Raw genomic sequence first — 20,425 nt, forward strand, 5'->3', positions numbered from 1 at the left:
AAAATTACCCATTTTAGAGGCATTTTATGTATTCCCAATATTATACAAATACTAGCTCTTTCTAGTTCCAAAATATTTTCATCACTCCAAATAAATCCAAATGCGCCCATTAAACAGTTACTTCCTAGCCTCTCCTACCCCAAGTCACTGACAATCACCAGTCTGCTAGTCTGGATATTTCATATAAATAGAATCATATAATATGTGATCTTTTGAGTCTGGCTTCCTTCACTCAGCATAATGTTTTTAAGGTTCATACATGTCTTGGTATGTAGAACGTATTACATTCCTTTTTATGGCTGAATAACATTCTACTGTGTAGATGTACAACATTTTGCTTATCCATTCATCTGTTGACAGACATATGAATTGTTCTGCCTTTTGGCTATTATGAATAGTATTGCTATGAACATTCACATACAAGGATTTGTTTGAGCACCTATGTTTGATTCTTTGGGGTATATAGCTGTGGTTCTTTGTAAGGGATCTTAGATGATAGTCTTGTCATCAGTTGGTCAAATGATCAGAGATTAGATCATGGTTCTTTATATGTTCAGAGTTTTTGTGGGGTGGGAGGAAGGGACAGATTGTGAAACTTTTATAACTAACTCATTTCATTAAACTTTTATAGTCATTTTTTTCTCCTGTATATACAACTAACTTCTGAAGTAAAGTATACATTAATACAAGTCAAAATAGTGGAATACATCTGGCAGAGGTAAATAAGTTACATAGTTGGGCTCTGAAATTTTTCCATCCTTTTATATGTGTATCTTTTGGAGCTACGATTGGTGAAATTAATCTTAAGAGATGGAACCATATTAAGTCCTGGTAATTTAAATTCATTTTATACAAGGTTTGAAGGTTCATATTTTAATATATGTTAGAGTAAATACTTTGCATATTATTTTATAGTGCTGGCATACATTGGTTTCTAGATGCCAGCATGTCTGTTAATAATGCTTCTCAAGCTGCCTGTGATACAGGACGACTTTTGTTTTTCTGATAAGTCATAGACTAATAGTTTTATAAAATGATATGCTAATCATTGGAAATAATGAAATGAAAAAGCCCCTAAACATGAAATACAACCCAGAATTTTTATTTTATTTATTTATTTTTTTTTTAATTTTTTGGGACAGGATCTTGCTCTTATTACCCAGGCTGAAGTACAATGGCACCATCATAGTTCACTGTAGCCTGGACCTCATGAGCTTAAATGATCCTCCTACCTCAGCCTCCTGAGTAGCTGGGACTACAGCCATGTACCAGCATGTCCAGCTAATTTATTATTATTATTTTTTTTTTTATAGAGATGGAGTCTTACTATGTTGCCCAGGTTGGTCTTGGACTCCTAGCCTCAGGTTATCCACCTAATTCAGCTTTCCAAAGTGCTGGGATTATAGACATGAGCCACAGTACCCAACTCCCCACATTTTTTATTACTAGATTCAGTAACATGAAATTACTGTCAAATAATATACTTTCGCTTATTGTTTTCATTGTCGTATTATTAATATACCTAGAGCAACACAGTAATGCTTTTACAGGCTTGTACAATTCCATAGACAACATTCTGCCCTACTGTGTAGTATTTTAATTGGAATTCTCTTTTGGAAGATAAAGGTAAGAGTTGGTCATCATTTCCAAACACCATGAAAATATAAGTTGAAGAATCTACTTCCGGCCAGTGCTTAATAAATGGGAACCATTCCCCTATTTGGAATGTTTTTTATAATGTTATTAAATTCGATCTTTTTCTGAGTCTAATTCAATGTACATTTGAAGTACAGGGTATTATGCCTCTCAACATTGGACCCATTTCACCTAGAAAGCTTTCCAGAAGCCCAGGATATATAATAATTTGGTGTGCTGCTGGGTGTGTGTTCATTGTATATATATTTGTGCTTATGGTATTCTCCCATCTTCCCTCCCAAATCTGCTCTTTTTTTAGGAAAAAAAGTTAAGTACAGATTGTTTAGATGAGAAGCTCTAATAACTTGAGGATATTATCAGTAAGCACAGAAATATCATCCCTAAAATAAAAGTCAAAGGTAAAGGGATAGCAATAAGAAATATAAAAATATTAAATTAACTATAATAAAAAATAGGCTTGGTCATGTGCAGTGGCTAACACCTATAATCCCAACACTTTGGGAGGCCAAGGTGGGTAGAAGGAGGCCAGGAGTTTGAGACCAGCCTAGCCAAAATGGTAAAACCCTGTCTATACAAAAATTATAAAAATTAGCCGGGTATGGTAGCACATGCCTGTAGTCCCAGCTACTGGAGAGGCTGACGTAGGAGAATCACCTGAACCCAGGAATTTGAGGCTGCAGTGAACCATGATTCCAGCACTGCACTCCAGCCTGGACAACAGAATGAAACCCTGTCTCAAAAAAAATTAGTAACAATAATAATAAAATATAAATCAGAAAGATTAATCCATTTATAAATGCTGTGCATCAATTCAACTTTTTTAATATTAATTTTTAAAGACTTAAAAACAAGAATTTATGTGTTTTATTAGCCTTGATATAACACTCAGATTTTCATTACTAGATTATTTTGTAAATTGGGAATTAATAAGTATGATCTAACCCTGAAATTTTCTATTTCATAAAGATAATTGAATTGCTTCTTGGCCTTTTGGCTAAGATCAAGTGTGAAGATAATTTAACTATGGACAAGAATCCATTAGCATTCAAACTAATGAGAAAACTATTAATATGTTATGTAATGAGATATATATGTGTGTGTGTATTTTGTTTTATAATAAGCATACAGCTTTGCACAGTTGTTTTTAGAGAATACTCATTAATAAAGCTGGAATTATCTGTACGTAAGTTTGCAGTAATACTATGACTCTGAAAAGCATTTCTTTTTAACTTTTATTCTAAGTTTAGGGTTTGTGCATGTTTGTTATATAGGTAAATTTGTGTCATGGGGTGTGTGATACAGGCTTTGATCACTCAGGTATTAAGCCTAGTATCCTGAAAAAAAGTTTTCTTAGCCATCCATTTGAGACCAGAATAATGAGTAATTGAGGAGAACCTAGGGAAGGTGAAAGGCAGGTGGCTGGAGTTGGTTTGATAATTACATGGTAATCAACTCTACTTCACAAATAAAATAAGAACTAAAAGCAAAATAAATGGTCAGGCACTGAAACAAGGACAGGGCATCTGCCTTTGACAGGGAAATGTATCAACTCTAAAGACCTCCCAGCAACTAAATTGCCTGCCATCAAGGCTGCTAGAGAGGCCTTGTGCAGTGGCTTACACCTGTAATCCCAGCACTTTGGGTGGCTGAAGCAGGCAGGTCTCTTGAGCCCAGGAGTTTGAGACCAACCTGGGCAACATGGCAAAACCCCATCTCTACAAAAATTAGCAGGGCACGGTGGTGTGTGCCTGTAGTTCCAGCCACTTAGGAGGCTCAGGTGGGAGGATCACCTGAACCTGGGAGGTCAAGGCTACAGTGAGCCCTGATTGTGCCACTGCACTCCAGCCTGGACAACAGACAGAGTGAGACCCTCAGGTAGGGTGGTGGGGTCAGGGGGAAGCTGCTAGAGAGACTAAGTTGAGGTGTCACCTTGGAATAATAATATTTTCTGTTTAAATGATTTCCTATCAGTTTCAGAGTACTTTTATTATTTTTATTTGCTACTCTGGATAATTTTTTGAAACAAATTATCACACTCTTATTGGCTTAGAACAACATAAACACAAATTTATTCACTTATAGTCCTACAGGTCAGAAACGTAAAATGAGTCCACAGGCCTCACCCCTTCTGGAGGGTTTAGAGGAAAGTCTGTTTCCCTGTCATCTGCATCTTCAACAGGCTGCCCACATTCCTTGGCTTATGGCTTTATTCCTCCATCCCCAAGCAATGTTAGGCTGATACCTTTTCATGCTGTCATCTCTCAGGTTCTCTCTTCTGCTTCCTCTTCCACTTATAAGAACTCTTCCAATTACATTGGGCCCACTTAATTAATCCAGGATACACTTCCCATTTCAAGGTCAGCAGATTAGGAACCCTAATTTCATCTGCAACCGTATTTCTCCTTTACAGTGTAACCTAACATATTCACAGTTTCCAGAGATTAAGACACAGACTTCTTTAGGGGAGAGAGGGCATTTTTCTGCCTACTCCAATAATATCTCACAGATCCTTACTGCAGTCCCATAAAATAGGCATAGGAAATATTCCAGTAATACAGGCATAGAGAAGCAAATTTACCTGGAGTCACATGGATTATAAAGGCAGAATTGGTACCAGATCAGAGGTCTTCTGTTTCTAGTGTTTTATTCTGTCTATTCTACCATGCTACCTTTAGAAACACAGGTGAAGATTCTAGACTCACGTAAAAGTTGAAACAGCTTTCACAACCAGCCAGTGAATGTGCATCTGATTACATAATTCAAAACTAGATGTTCAGGGGCCACAGCCATGTAGATATTTTCCAAGAAGGACACTCAGGCAGCTTACCAGGGCAGGACCCATCAGCATTGAAATCACCTGTAACAAAGAGCTTCAAAAATGAAATAGAAGTTTTTGAAAATTCTGTAAATTTCCTCCTTTGAAAAAAGGAAAGAAAATTATTTAAAGCTTGACAATCTTCTAAGTATTTCCAGTCTAATTTTACTCTGACAAAAATTTTGAACATTATTTGCTTGCACTCAGTGCAAGGCTAAGTCCTAAACTTAGCCATCTGATTTAAATGGATTCTCTTTTTTTCTTTTAATTATACTTTAAGTTCTGAGATACATGTGCAGAACGTGCAGGCTTGTTACATAGGTATACATGTGCCATGGTGGTTTGCTGCACCCATCAACCTATCATCTAGGTTTTAAGCCCTGAATGCATTGGGTATATGTCCTAATGCTCTCCCTCCCCTTGCCCCTGATCCCCCAACAGGCCCTGGTATGTGATGTTCCCCTCCCTGTGTCCATGTGTTTTCATTGTTAAACAGACTCTTTTTTTTTTTTTTTGAGATGGAGTTTCGCTCTTGTTGCCCAGGCTGGAGTGCAATGGCGCGATCTCGGCTCACCGCAACCTCCGCCTTCCGGGTTCAGGCAATTCTCCTGCCTCAGCCTCCTGAGTAGCTGGGATTACAGGCACATGCCACCATGCCCAGCTAATTTTTAGTATTTTTAGTAGAGACAGGGTTTCACCATGTTGACCAGGATGGTCTCAATCTCTTGACCTCGTGATCCACCCACCTCAGCCTCCCAAAGTGCTGGGATTACAGGCTTGAGCCACCGCGCCCGGCCCTGTTATGTTTTTAATAGCACTTTATAGTATCCGATATTGTATTCTTCATTTATATATGTTTGTCTTCTTCACCAGAATAAGCTCCATGGGGAAGTGTTTTTTTGTTTTATTAATTGCTATATTCCTGTACCTCGAACAGTACCTGCTGCATAATAGGTACTCATTGTTTCTTGAATAAATAAATGAGAAAAGTTGACTTTTAAGTATACATCAAATACTGTGCTTAAGATCATGTACATTTCTTACATGGACTGATCTAGTTTACCAGCTTTGATTCTGCTGGGTTAAGGGGTATGTAGTCCAGTCTTAACATTTATCCCGAAACCCAGTTTCTTTGTGGTATTTGGTTATGACCTAAATTCCGCTGTTATCTACTTCAAAATTATTTTCAGAAAGCAAACATTTTCTGTTAATTTACTTCTTCCCACCCTAACTACTACCATTCCCCTTAAGCCTGCAAATGGTAGATTGCACCTGATAAAACAGATGCTGTGTTCAAATCAAAACAAATGGGAAGTACTGTGTATTTTGGCAACCTTCCTTTCTTACTTTGCCTATTTTTAAAACAGAGCTTTCCTAGGATATAATTTCCTGCATAGTGTGGCTGATATGGCCTACTTAAAGACTTTCAGTCTTGCATAATTGAAATGTAAACTTACTGAAGAATTAGTATGGTTTTGCAGATTTTTTCAGGCTCATTCCATCTCATGACTTGAAAATAGAGTGTTTACTTCCAAGTTGTGTGTAATTGCTGCAGCTTTTCTAGGAAACCAGTGTTCTTATTCTAAGAATGTTGGAGAAAGCAGCAATGAAAAGATTGGCTAACAGCACTTACAAATCAAAATCAGACATTTGGTTCTGAGATTTACTGTGAGCAAGAACAAAGAACAGGAAAAACTGGGAGATTACTCTTTAAATGGCCTAGAAATGGCCCTCTAAAAGTCTGCTGACTTGGTTTTTGAAAGTGACCTAATTTTTGACTGACTGTTTAGGTGATATGAAAATGAACAAATAAACCACATGCCAGTTCTACAGATCTTATTGATAATAAAATCTGAAGTTGCCTACTAACTTTAGAGTGGAAATAGAAGGGGAAAAACATACTAAAGAACTTTTCTTTGTTCTCAAGAAGTGTTTCCTAGGTATCTTTTGGTATTTTTGATAAAAATTACTCATTTCATTTAAGGGTTTTAATAATTTTAAAAGTTTAAATATTAGCCTACTAATTATGATGGGATTTTTACTAAAATTAATTTTGTCAGGCCGCTTGCTTGTCTGTGTATTTTCCATTCTGATCTACTTTTAATTTAGTTTTTATTTTTATCAAAGCTGTATTTGCTTATAACTTAAAAAAACCAATTAGTTTTCCAAGGCCAATGATGGAAACCAATAGTTCCCATCCCATAAGCTCCCATCCCTAGGTCTAACTCTCTAGAGGCAACTACTTCAAACTCTTTTATCTGAATCTTTTAGCATTTATTTCCATATTCCAAATAACATGTTTATTCTGATATTTCTTAATTTTTCAGATGGACATCATGAATTAACTTCCTTCTATGAAAGATGATTTAGTAGTTACCCAGTGCCACTATGCATATGTGTATTTCCCTGTCCTTATAGCTTCCTGGAATCATTACAGTGCAATTTGAGTTAGCTCAATATTCAATATTTATATTATCTAGATGAAATTAGAAGCAATAGAATATAGAGCTAAAATACACAATGTCTGGAAACAGGCTTCCTAGGTTATCATTCTAGCCCAACCCATTACAAGTTATTTGACCTTTCTATGCCTCAATTTTCTAATCAGTAAGTAGTGGTATATAATGAACATAAAGCGTTTAAGTGTTGTGTTCATTATATGAGTTAATTAACAGAAAGCATTTAAATCTGTACCTTACACATAACAGTACCTGTCATATAATCATTTTCATTATAATACTATTCACAGCTGATCTCTACAGTATCCTACCATTACCATTCTTTTCTCTGGTATTATTCACTATCATGTTTCATTTGTCTGGTATTCTCTGTTCTTACTGTGTATCCAGACCCAAACTTTGCTAGAGTTGTGTGCATTTTCTTTCAGAATTTTGAGAGCATTTCTTCATTGTCTTTGACTTCTGGTGTCGCTGTTGAGAAGGCTGAAGCCATTATGATGCTTACCTGTTTTTCTCTCCATTCAGGAAGCTTATGGGATATTTTCTATTTTCCTGTTGTTTTAAAATTTCATGATGATGTGCTTTGGTGTGTGAGTCTGTTATAATCAATTTTACCAAACCCTCAGTAGTCTCTTTTAATCTGGGAATCCTTTTTCATTCAGCTCTGAGAAATTTGGTTAAATTTTTTTCTTTAATGCTGTTCTGTACCAAATTTCCCCTGTTGTTCTGTCTGGAATTCCTTTTATTCAGTTATAAGGCACTTGGACTGGTTCTCTAATTTTTTTTTTAATATTTTCCCTTCTCTTTCTCATCTCCTTTTGTTCCACTTTCTGATTGAGTTTCTCAGTTTTGCCTTCTAACCCTTCAATTGATGTTTTAATTTCTGCATCTATCTGCTTAATTCCTAGGAGCTGTTTTTTTTGGGGTTTTTTTTTGTGTGTGTGTTTTTTTTTTTTTGAGGCAGAGTTTTGCTCTTGTTACCCAGGCTGGAGTGCAATGGCGCGATGTCGGCTCACCGCAACCTCCACCTCCTGGGTTCAGGCAATTCTCCTGCCTCAGCCTCCTGAGTAGCTGGGTTTACAGGCACGCGCCACCATGCCCAGCTAATTTTTAATATTTTTAGTAGAGACGGGATTTCACCATATTGACCAGGATGGTCTCGATCTCGTGACCTCGTGATCCACCTGCCTCGGCCTCCCAAAGTGCTGGGATTACAGGCTTGAGCCACTGCGCCCGGCCAGAGCTGTTTTTATTGTGTGAATATTCCTTTGTCTTTAGCATCGTATTCTTATTTTATGTTTTAAGATCTCTTTTTTTTTTTTTTTTTAGACTATGACTGACAGTTTTTTGGACATGTTTTTTTTCCTGCATAGTCTTTCCTTTGAATTCTATTTTAAATTTGTTTCAGCCTCTGTTTTCCATGTATGATTTCCTCAAAAGTTGGACGATCTCTGATTCTCTGCTCATTTTTTAGGATAATAATGAAAGCTGCCTGGAGCCAGGTGCCCATAAAAGGGCTTGTTGAATGTGATTTTCACTGTAGAGTGATCTGACTAGATTATCGTATGTGTTCCTATGGCTGACATAAGGACATACCACAAGCAGTGTGGATTAAAACAACAGAAATGTATTGTTTCACAATTTCTGGAGGCTAGAAGTCCTTAATTCCATAATCAAGATGTTGATAGGGCCACACTCCCTCAGAAACCTGTTGAGGAGAGTGGTTCCTTCTGAATTCCTAGCTGCTGATTGTTTCCAGCACTTCAGTCTACCTACACAGTCTTCCTCCATTGTCACATAGGACTCGCCCCTCGTGTCTCTGTGTGTCTGTTTTGTCTCTTCTCTTCATCTTATAAGGACACCAGTCACATAACTTCATTTAACGACATCTTCAATGACCCTGTTTCCAAATAAAGTCACATTCTGAGGTATTGGGGTTTAGGACTGTGTATTAGTCTGCTTGTTTTGCCATAACAAAATACCATGGACTGGGTAACTTGAACAACAGAAAATATTTTCTTGCAGTTCTGGAGACTGGAAATCCAACATCAAGGTGCTGCCAGGGTTGGCTTCCTGTATGGGCTCTTTTCCTGGCTTGTAAGGAAAAGACCATTGTGTCATCACATAGTCTTCCTGATGTGTGTACATAGAGGGAAGCATTCCTCTTTTTCCTTTTCATGTAAGGACACCAACCCTATCAGTAGGGCTTTACCCTATGACCTAATTAAGGTAATTAACCTTAATTAGCACCATAAAGGCCATAACTCCAAATATAGACACATTTGAAGTTAGGACTTCAACCTATTAATTTTGGGAAGATCTAATTCAGTCTAGAGTGGACCTTAGCACATCTGTTTTGGGAACACCATTCAACCCATAACAACCATTTCTTGGAAAGTTAACCAATGTCTGTATCTTTAGGTAATTTTCTCTTGGGCCAGTCATATTCTTCAGAGAAGACTCTTCCATTCTGAAAGGTACTTTCTTGCCAGCATCCTGGTGGGAGAATAAAGCTTGGAGGCATCAATATTCCGTTTATAAACTTTTACTAGATCCCTATCAGCCCCATGCCCATGCTCAGTTGTGCTGGAGATTTGCAAATCCAGAAACTCTCTGATTCACCCTTTCTAGAATAAACGTAAGGGTTTCCCTGGGGAAGAAGGGACATTGTCAGTCTTCGGGAGTGAGAAGATATCTTGGGGTCTCCCTACTCCGTAAGCAGATGTACAGCTATCCTTCCTACCATTAGCAACCCTGCCCTTTTTGTTTTGTTAGATAGGATCTTGCTCTATTGCCCATTGTAGCCCACTGCAAACTCCAACTCCTGGGCTCATGTGATCCTTCCTCCTTGGCCTCCCCAGTAGCTGGGACTACAGGCATGTGGCACCACATCTGGCTATTTTTATTTTCTTTATTTTTTTCTATTAAGTAAAGATAAGATTTTGCTATGTTGCCCAAGCTGTTCTTGGGCTCCTGGGATCAAGCTATCCATCCACCTGGGCCTCAGAAATTGCCAGGATTGTTAGACATGAACCACTGCGCCCTGCCTCTGTAACCCTTTGACCAGAAATTTTGCCACCATTTTTTTTGGTGAGCTCTGCAATGTAGAGTTAGGTTGTTTCTCAGTTTTTCCTCCTGCCAGCTTGCTGTTCTGTTTTCTCAGGTCTCCTAACTGAGTTACCACTCCTCCATTTCCTTCCTGGCTCCAAAATTCTTAGGTTCTCTTCTGTATTCTTCTGAGCTTATGCTTTCTTTAAAAATCACTTTACTGTTTTAATATTTGTAGAGGGATTGGAATTGAATATGTATATTCAGTTTACCATCTTTACCCAAATTTCTAAATTGACTTTATGAGTGGGATACTTGTAGTTGAGTTACTCTATAATATTAAGTAAAACTTACTATACCAGTAACACTGGTTTTTAAATATTTTCACTTAGGAGAGAGATTTAAAGTAATATATGGCCAGACATGGTGGCTCACACCTATATCTCAGCACTTTGGGAGGCCGAGGCAGGTGGATGGATCACTTGAGTCCAGGAGTTCGAGACCAGCCAGGGCCACATGGTGAAACCCTGTCTCTACCAAAAAAATAAAAAAATTTGGTGGTGGTACGTGCCTGTAGTCCCAGCCACCTGAAAGGCTGATGTGGGAGGATGGCTCAAGCACAGCAGGTCAAGGCTGCAGTGAGCCAAGATCATGCCACTGCACTCCACCATGGGCTAGAGAACAAGACCCTGTCTCAAAACATAAAAATAAAAATAAAAATAATACATATTATCATATTTTCAATCCTTGAAAATAACTTTAACATTTAATTTTAGCTGACATACACTGAATTCATGTGTGCCTTGAGTTATAGTTGTTTGTAAATCGTTTTGATAAATAAAATGATAATTTAAGTGTACATAGGACAATTAGCTATACTTTAATGAATTAAACTACTTGGATTTACTTAAAGTAAATTAGGTTATTCTTTATAAATCTAATTTTTCATGTGTCATGTTTACTATTTTGTATATAATATATACAGCATAATATATATGTTGTATATATTTATATACGCTATATATATTATAACAGGTAAAGCAACTGGTACTGTTATAATCATCAAGTGTTTTGTAATCTTCATTATGTTTTCTTTTTTTTTGAGATGGAGTCTTGCTCTGTTGCCCAGGCTAGTGTGATGGCGCATCTTGGTTTACTGTAACTTCTGCCTCCCTTGTTCAAGCTATTCTCCTGCCTTAGCCTCCTGAGTAGCTGGGTTTATAGGCATGTGCCACTACGCCCAAATAATTTTATATTCTTAGTAGAGATGGGGTCTCACCATGTTGGCCAGGCTGATCTCGAACTCCCAACCTCAAGTGATCTGCCCACCTAAGACTCCCAAAGTGCTGGGATTACAGGCATGAGCTACCATGCCTGACCCTTCATTATGTTTTATAGAAACAATTTCTTTATGATCACCTCAGGATTATTACCACATATCCAAATTTAGGAAAGTAATATTAAATTTGAATAAGATGATATACTAGGGGGATTTTGCCTAACAGAGTTTCATCCAAAACTTTAGAATGTGAATTAAAGGAACTCTTGACCCTTCTGAAGTAAATTGAAAGCGTTTCCACAGTGTTCACACTAGGATGTAGCCAGCCAACTCACAGCTGCCTGTCCTCTTTTAGCTTCCAATGAAAATGCTTTGGAAAACATACACATAGAAAAAAAAATTCTCACAGTAACACTTAAACCTAAGAGGCTAAGCAGTCAGGCTTTTGCTAAAATCTAGGAAGAAAGAATGTTACCAACTGTAGTGCCAATGGAAATGGATTTTTTAAACTGGGACAGAAACAGTTGTTTCCATTAAAGGAAATGTTGCTAAGAAGTAAGTTGGAGGGAGGCCTAGCCACCCCCACCCTAATCCCTAGTGATAGAATAGTTTAAAACCATAAAAGCTACAATAACCAGAAAACTCAACTGCTACCACCTTCACTGCAGGGAGACCTGAATTCAGAGGCAGCCGGCGTTTATTCAGAAAACATAACGGCGTTTATTCAGAAAACATAACCTCACTAATTTGAAGAAAATACCAGTAATTTCCACACAGGAGAAATAATCATTGACTATAAGAGAAATCAACAATGTAGTAATAAACTAATTATAAAAAATTGAAATTATAGTAATACATATCATAATTTATATTCTTGACTGTAATAGCTGTTTTTTGTTTGGGTTTTTTTGTTTGTTTGTTTGGTTGGTTTTTTTTTTTTGAGACGGAGTTTCGCTTTTGTTACCCAGGTTGGAGTGCAATGGCGCGATCTCGGCTCACCACAACCTCCGCCTCCTGGGTTCAGGCAATTCTCCTGCCTCAGCCTCTTGAGTAGCTGGGATTACAGGCACGCACCACCATGCCCATCTAATTTTTTTTGTATTTTTAGTAGAGACGGGGTTTCACCATGTTGACCAAGATGGTCTCGATCTCTTGACCTTGTGATCCCCCCGCCTCGGCCTCCCAAAGTGCTGGGATTACAGGCTTGAGCCACTGCGCCCGGCCTTTTTTTTTTTTTTTTTTTTTTTTTTTTCTTTTTAGAGAGGCAGGGGTGGTATTGCTCTATCGCCTGGGCTGGAGTGCAGCGGTATGATCAAAGGTCACCCACCGCAGCCTCCTCAGCCTGGGCTCCAGCTATCTATCCTTCAGCAGCTTCAGCTTCCTCAGTAGCTGGGACTCCAGATGTGTGCCACCACACCCAGCTAATTTTTGAATTTTTTGTAGAGATGGGGTCTCAATATGTTGCCTAGGCTGGTCTCAAACTCCTCGTCTCAGGTGACCCTCCCACTTCAGCTTCTCAAAGTGCTGGGAATGCAGGTGTGAGCCACTGCATCCAGCTATAATAGCTTTAAAAGACTATTTTGAAAAGGAAGAAAGACAAATAAAAATTAAAAGAATTTGTAAGAAATGTAGGATGAGGGCCTGGTGCAGTGGCTCATGCCTGTAATCCCAGCACTTTGGGAGGCTGAGGCGGATGGATCATGAGGTCAGAGGATCAAGACCATCCTGGCCAACATGGTGAAACCCCTTCTCTACTGAAAATACAAAAATTAGCTTGTTGTGGTGGCGCATTTCTGTAATCCCAGCTCCTCAGGAAGTTGAGGAGAATTGCTTGAACCAGAGAGTCAGAGATTGTAGTGAGCCAAGATCGTGCCACAGTACTCTAGCCTGGTGACAGAGCAAGTCTCTGTCTAAAAAAAAAAGAAAGAAAGAAAGAAATGTAGGACGAATAAAGCCATATAAAAGCAAAAAATTAAAAAATTAGGTGAATTAGTATATCTAGGAGTTTCTTTGAGTAAGTTTAGTAAAATAAACACTTAAATAACTAAGATAGAGGGTAAGGTAGAAAAGGACTGAAAAAATGAAAAGTTTAAGCAAGCAATACTAAATTTAAGTGACAAAATATTAAATTACCTATAATTCTTATTTTAAAAATGGGCCAGGCATGATGGCTCATGCCTGTAATTCCAGCACTTTGGTATGCCAAGGCAAGAAGATGACTTGAGCCCAGCAGACCAGCCTGGACAACATAGCAAGACCCTATTTCAGCAAAAAAATAAAAATAGCCAGGCAAAGTAACACATGCCTAGTCCCAGAGGCTTAGAAGACTAAGGCAAGAGAATCACCTGAGCCCAGGAGGCTGAGGCTACAGTGAGCTAGGATTATGCCACTGCACTCCAACCTGGGGGACAGAGTGAGACCCTGCCTCTAAACAAATTTAAAAAGGAGTATTTTCTAATAATATCAGAGAGACCTATTTTTTCCTTTTCAGCTAAAGGTTATATTATTTATGCAATGATGTTTCCCCTTTCACACAATACCAGGATCTGTCTTTGGAATACCCAGACATGTACATCATCTTTCCATTATGTAATTTTAAAAATATAGTGCTTTACCAACTACAGCTGTAATAATCAGATTGTCAACCAGATTGCCATCACACCGTGAAAGGTCCTCCTAAAAATATAAAAGCTAGAGCTATTCCTGAAGATTGTAGCTAAGTGCATGAAATAAAGTCACTCCCCAAAACATCATAACTTTTAAAAGCACCAGAAATGTAATGAAAATATAAAATGAAAAGTTTTTTTGAAAAACCATTTAAAAAATGCATTGAAATGTATTATACAAATATTTACTTTAAATTGTGTCTTTTGACTGTGCATGGTGACTCATTCCTGTAATCCCAGCACTTTGGGAGGGTGAGGTAGGAGGATTGCTTGAACCCAGGAGTTTGAGACTAGCCTGGGCAACATAGTAAGACTCTGTCTGTTCAAAAAATAAAAAATAAAAAAAAAATAGCTGGGCATGATGGCATATGCCTGTAGTCCCAGCTATTGAGGCTGAGGGAGAAGGATGGCTTGAGCCCAAGAGTTCCATGCTGCAGTGAGCTAAAAAAAGTCTCTCTTGCTATCAGAATAATTAGAGTTTTAAATTCTTTTTTTTTTTTTTTTTTGAGACGGAGTTTTGCTCTTGTTACCCAGGCTGGAGTGCAATGGCGCGATCTCGGCTCACCGCAACCTCCGCCTCCTGGGCTCAGGCAATTCTCCTGTCTCAGCCTCCTGAGTAGCTGGGACTACAGGCACGCGCCACCATGCTCAGCTAATTTTTTATATTTTTAGTAGAGACGGGGGTTTCACCATGTTTACCAGGATGGTCTTGATCTCATGACCTCGTGATCCACCCGCCTCAGCCTCCCAAAGTGCTGGGATTACAGGTTTGAGCCACCGTGCCCGGCTTAGTTTTAAATTCTTTTATCTACTCAATTGATAGCTATGAACAGTGCCTCAGAAGTATGATAAAGGCCCAGTTCCTATTCTTTTTAGCTTATTGGTGTTTTCCTTTAAATGATGATGTGTCAACAACATTATGAAAATAAGGGTACATTTTAAATGTTTACACTGAACAAATCATCTCAGTACCAAGTTCATCTTTTCTCTAACCCCAAGGCTACATTCTCTTTGAAAATAGCACAACCGAGTGTAAATTAGTTCAACCATTGTGGAAGACAGTGTGGCGATTTCTCAAGGACCTAGAAATAGAAATTCCATTTGACCCAGCAATCCCATTACTGGGTATATATCCAAAGGATTATAAATCATTCTTCTATAAGGACGCATGCACACGAATGTTCATTGCAGCACTGTTTACAATAGCAAAGACCTGGAACCAACCCAAATGCCCATCGATGATAGACTGGACAGGGAAAATATGGCACATATACACCATGGGATTTTATGCAGCCATCAAAAACGAAGAGTTCATGTCCTTTGTAGGGACATGAACCATCATTCTCAGCAAACTGATACAAGAGCAGAAAATCAAACACCACATGTTCTCACTCATAGGCGGGTGTTGAACAATGAGAACACATGGACACAGGGAGGGGAGCACTACACACTGGGGTCCGTTGGGGGGAAATAGGAGAGAGACAGTGGGGAGTGGGGAGTTGGGGAGAGATAGCATGGGGAGAAATGCCAGATATAGGTGAAGGGGAGGAAGGCAGCAAATCACACTGCCACGTGTGTACCTATGCAACAGTCTTGCATGCTCTTCACATGTACCCCAAAACCTAAAATGCAATAAATAAATAAAAATGATACGTATAATAAACTGGCAAAAAAAAAAAAAAAAGAAAATAGCACCACCTTCCTCTAGTTGATATTGTCAGAACATGCACAGCGCAGCCTCTCACTACAGTGCTTCTCAAAATTTAATGATCATGAGAATCCTGTGGGATTCTGCTAAAATGCAGATTCTGATTTAATAGTTCCAGCCTGGGCTTGAGATTCTGCATTTCAAACAGGCTTTCCAAGTGATGCCAGTGCTAGTAATCTGCAGACCACAGTTCACGTCGAGAGGATTCTGTGCATGTTCTCGACTCTGGTTCTGTGGAGCTTGCCTTTTAAACAGCTGTCTGCCCTCTCTCTGCACCTTGTGATGCTTAGACCTTGGAAGCTGTATAACTGTAATCCCCGAGTGATTCTTACTCACAGCCAAGTTAAAAACAACTGACTAAGCAGTATCTCATTTTATTGTGGCACTCAGACAGCTCTTCACCACACCTTTACTGCACTGTGTGCTTTTAAAAACATATATTTATGTAAATAAATAGTTTATTTTAGAAACATCTTATATAACTTGATTAACAACTTGGAATATATTGTAGAAAAATAGGTTCACACCTGTAATCCTAGCACTGTGGGAGGTTGAGGCAGGCAGATCACCTGAGGTCGGGAGTTCAAGACCAGCCTGATCAACATGGAGAAACCCTGTCTCTACTAAAAATACAAAAATTAGCTGGGCGTGGTGACACATGCCTGTAATCCCAACTACTTGGAAGGCTGAGGCAGGAGAATCGCTTGAACCTGGGAGGTGGAGGTTGCAGTGAGCCGAGATCGCACCATTGCACTCCAGCCTCGGCAGCAAGAGTGAAACTCCATCTCCAAAAAACAAGAAAGAAAAAGAAGGCTATTTATTGAGTAGGACTTATTCCTAGTTTCCATGTTTTGTGGCTGGCTCTAGACCAGATTGTCTCCTTCAGTGAAGTTTCCATTTATAATCATCCACCCTTCTTTCCTAGCTCTCTGCAGCGTCTATGCGCCTCTGTTTCCTTAGGGCTTCCACTGTGACATTCAGGCAGCCCGTCCTTACCCTGTGTATCCTGTATTCTGTGCTCCGTTACTTGCTGCCCTCCCCCATCCCCCACTCACCTAAATGTGAACTTTCTGTGTGGTTGATTGTACATGCCTTTGAAGAGAAGTGATTTGATAACACAAGTTTGTTTTTAGTCATGATGGAGATTTTGTCTTCCCGGAGGTTTTTTTCTATCAGTCTTTGCTTTCTCAGGAAAACCATGTGGTCCTACTATTATAAGGGCCAATTGTTGACATTTAAATACTTACCGTATGTTTAATGTGTGCTGTCGAACTTATTATAAAGCAACAGTAGTATATGGGGGTGTTATCTTACCTAAAGAATGGAATTTTTCATTTACTAAGTCAGCCATAGCCTTGCCAGACACCTAGAGAATGATACATCTCTTTTGGTGGCTAGGTTAGGTCCCTTGCTGAAGGAGCCACATGGAGTCAACTATGTGAAGTTAGATAAGGCAGTGGGGGCCTACGTGCCTAAGTGGGACCAGGACCAGGAGAAAGAAGAAAGTAGGATAACAGTTTGGGATGGGAACTGAGATAACCAGTAGGATGGCTGTGTAGCCCAGTCTGTATCTGAAGAGTCTTTTTTTCCCATACTAAAATCCTGAGAAATTCTGTGTGGTCCTGTTAAAAGGGAACTGTGTCTCTTAAAAATGCTTATTATCCCAAATAAATCAATAAAACTTTAAATAATATAAAAAGTGAAGTGTGAATTCTCAGCCAATGTGGATGGAGAGAGATATTTTGGGACCAAAAAGTCATTCCTTCCTAAATTCTGCTCCTGGGAACAGTTCCCTTAAACAGTTCCTGATTTTTGCATCTTCAACACTTCTTTTAAATTAATTATCATCTAATTTTTAAACATGTCTGTACTTTCCCATCTCAAGTTTCTCAGACTCTGCTGAGGTCAGGGTTCAGATACGTGGGGCTTCTGTGATTCAAGAGCACTGGGGAAGACCAATGCAATTTTGTGACAGAGGTATCCATTTCTATTTACAGTCTGCCCCATTTTAACTCATTGTAACACCAGATACATTTATATAATGTGAGGCTTTCTCCTTCAGAGCAACAGGATATGCTGTGAGGTCTTTGGCAGTGATAATTAGAAACTGCAGGTAAACAATGTTGCTGCCAGTTTGGCATCTGAAAGTAGAACTCCCAGTCGTTGGAGTACTGGGGAGCTGCTGACAGTTAAAACCTGCTTAGATGGCCATGGGGGAAGAAGTACCCCAAAGCTGAGGGAGCTTAAATCAATCCTAAACTAACATATTCACCCCCAACACATACTCCATCTTTTAAAAAAAAACAAAACTATTTTCAGCCACGGTCTCTTGTCGCTTTGGATTTAACTTCAAATAGCTTATTTTCAACCATGCCTATAACTTGGCACAGCTCTGAGAAAAATCCCATAACCAAGCCATCTGGGTTGGATAAAACAGGGAGTTTTTCTATTTGATTTCTCACATTTTATTCCTCTTTGTTTTTAATGGGGGTAAAATCATTATGAAGTAACCAAATTATTGCATAAGTAAGTGAAACAGGAATAGATCTTTTCCACTCTATACTGTCTTTAAAGAAATCTGTTTCAGAGGATCTCTGTTGTCTCTGAAATGTAGTATAGAATGAATGTTTTGGGTGAACTGACTTGAGCGGGTAACAAGTAATGGTCAGAAAATAAAGTTCTCATTGGGTGGTCTGAAATTCAGTAGTGTTTATTTCTTTTTAGACTCAGCAGAGATTTTTTTTTCCCAGTGAACCATATTTTAACATGTTATGCTCTGGATTTACTTAGTATGGTAATAATTGAATAATTAGGCATGTGTGATTTTTCATTTTTTCTTAAAGACCAGCATGAATAGCTTTATGATTCAAAGAATCTATAATTAAGAGAGTTTGAAAAGCTGTTTCAGCTCTGTTAACTTTGAAAACAACTTTGAAAAAATAGACTATTTTGTATGTGATAAACTGCTGCTTGCAGTTCAGAGTTACTTGTTGAGATCTTGTATCAATTCAGACCTTAAAATGTAAGAAATAGTTGAGTGGAAGCCATCCTCTGTGCTTGCTTTCCAGGCACAGGTTGCTAGGTACTGATAATATGAGGATGAACAAGGCACTTTTGATCCCCATTTGTCTCAAATGGCAGAGGTAGTTGTTACATAAACCAACCATATGGATATGTTACAAAGGAAAAATACAATACACAGAGATTATATATGATCTTTGGAGGGAGTCGGGGTAATTAAGGAAGGATTTCTTTTGGAAGTAAAGAAATTTTATTCATACAAGGCAGTGAATAATATGTAATATAATATGTAATAAAATACTAGTAGTTATATGTTGAATCAGACATTGTGCTGGTAATCACCTATTCTTACCCTTCTATATTATACTAATCCCCCCATGAAAGCTTTGTGGGTATAGGAAAACCTTGACTTCAAAGTTCATAGTAGGCCCTAAGTAATATTCATCAAATTAATACATCACATTAATTTTTCTTTTTATCATACAACTGTAAATTATTATAATTATAGCATTTAACATATTATCATTGTTATAGTATTTCACTAGTCATAGCATAACAAGAGTAAGTTATATAAAGGTATCAATTAAGAAAAATACTTTGAAGTTAATAAGCCATTGCTACTAATATCTATGGCTCTTATAAATCTACAACAGTACACCTCAAACCATAACATATTTCCCTGTATACTTGGGGCCTGTATATTGCTTTCAATTTCTGTGATGGAAATCATGAGGATCATTTTACAATTTACTTTTGTTTGCAGCTTACTTTTTGTTTGCTTTATTTGTTTATCCTGGGATCTAAATCAGTTTTATAAAAGTTTTCTCTAAGAATGTAAATCATAGAATCTTGTTATGTTGAAAAATGTTAAGAAATCATAAAAAGAAGCTAACTTCTCATTTGGCATTAGGGTAGGTAAATGCATACCTATTAAATGAAGCATGGTTTTCTTGATAGTAAATTTAGCCTAGGAGTACATTCATTTTACAGTATTCACTCCAGCTTTAAATATCCTCTAATTCCTTTGAGAGGGTGAAGCTAAGAACTCCCTCACATGACCGTCTGGATTTCTGAAATGCTAAGGCTTTATAAAAGCCTTATGGATTTGAGTAATAATAAAGCAAGTGCTGGCTTGTTAAGTAGGATGATCTGATCCATGCACTATATAAATCAGAATGTAATTTTAGATCCTATCCAGATGACTCCATATTCTTCTAAAGAACTTGCCTAATTATAAGACTATATTTCCTTGGAAAATAAATTCCTTTTGATATTTAAATGATGTTAAGATTCCATTTGAGGATTCTTTTATTTATATATTTTTATTTTAAAAGAAAATATTTATCACATTTTCTCAGTCAGAAAATATATAGTAGGTAAAGTGCTCCAGAAGTGAAAATGATTGCCATTTCATTATGACCACTTTCAAGAGACGTTTATTACCAAGTAATTAGGAAAAAATAGAAATTATAATCTCACTTGTTAAGTTAGCCCAGTTCATTATTTTTTTGTTTTATTTTATTTTGTTTTGTTTTGTTTTAATTATTTTTACGTGGTGGGGTAGAGATGGGGTCTTGCTGTGTTCCCTGGGCTGGTCTGGAACTCCTGGGCTCAAGCAGTCCTCCCACCTAAACATCCCAAAGTGCTAGGATTAAAGGTGTGAGCCACAGCACTTGGCTTATTAATTCTTTCAATAAGTATTTTTGAGCATCTGTTTTGTGCCAGGTATTATATGAGGCATTAGATACACTCTTGGCAAAGAAAACAAAGTAA

At 38.0% G+C, this 20,425-nt stretch overlaps 1 protein-coding gene across 2 annotated transcripts in view; it reads left to right on the forward strand.

Moving 5' to 3' along the window:
* Positions 1 to 20,425, forward strand: part of REEP3 (receptor accessory protein 3) — a 108,024-nt gene that overhangs the window by 48,881 nt on the left and 38,718 nt on the right. The gene's annotated exons all lie outside the window — the stretch shown is intronic.

This window comes from Saimiri boliviensis, chromosome 12 (genome assembly GCF_048565385.1).
Source record: "Saimiri boliviensis isolate mSaiBol1 chromosome 12, mSaiBol1.pri, whole genome shotgun sequence".
NCBI classification, from domain to species: domain Eukaryota; kingdom Metazoa; phylum Chordata; class Mammalia; order Primates; family Cebidae; genus Saimiri; species Saimiri boliviensis.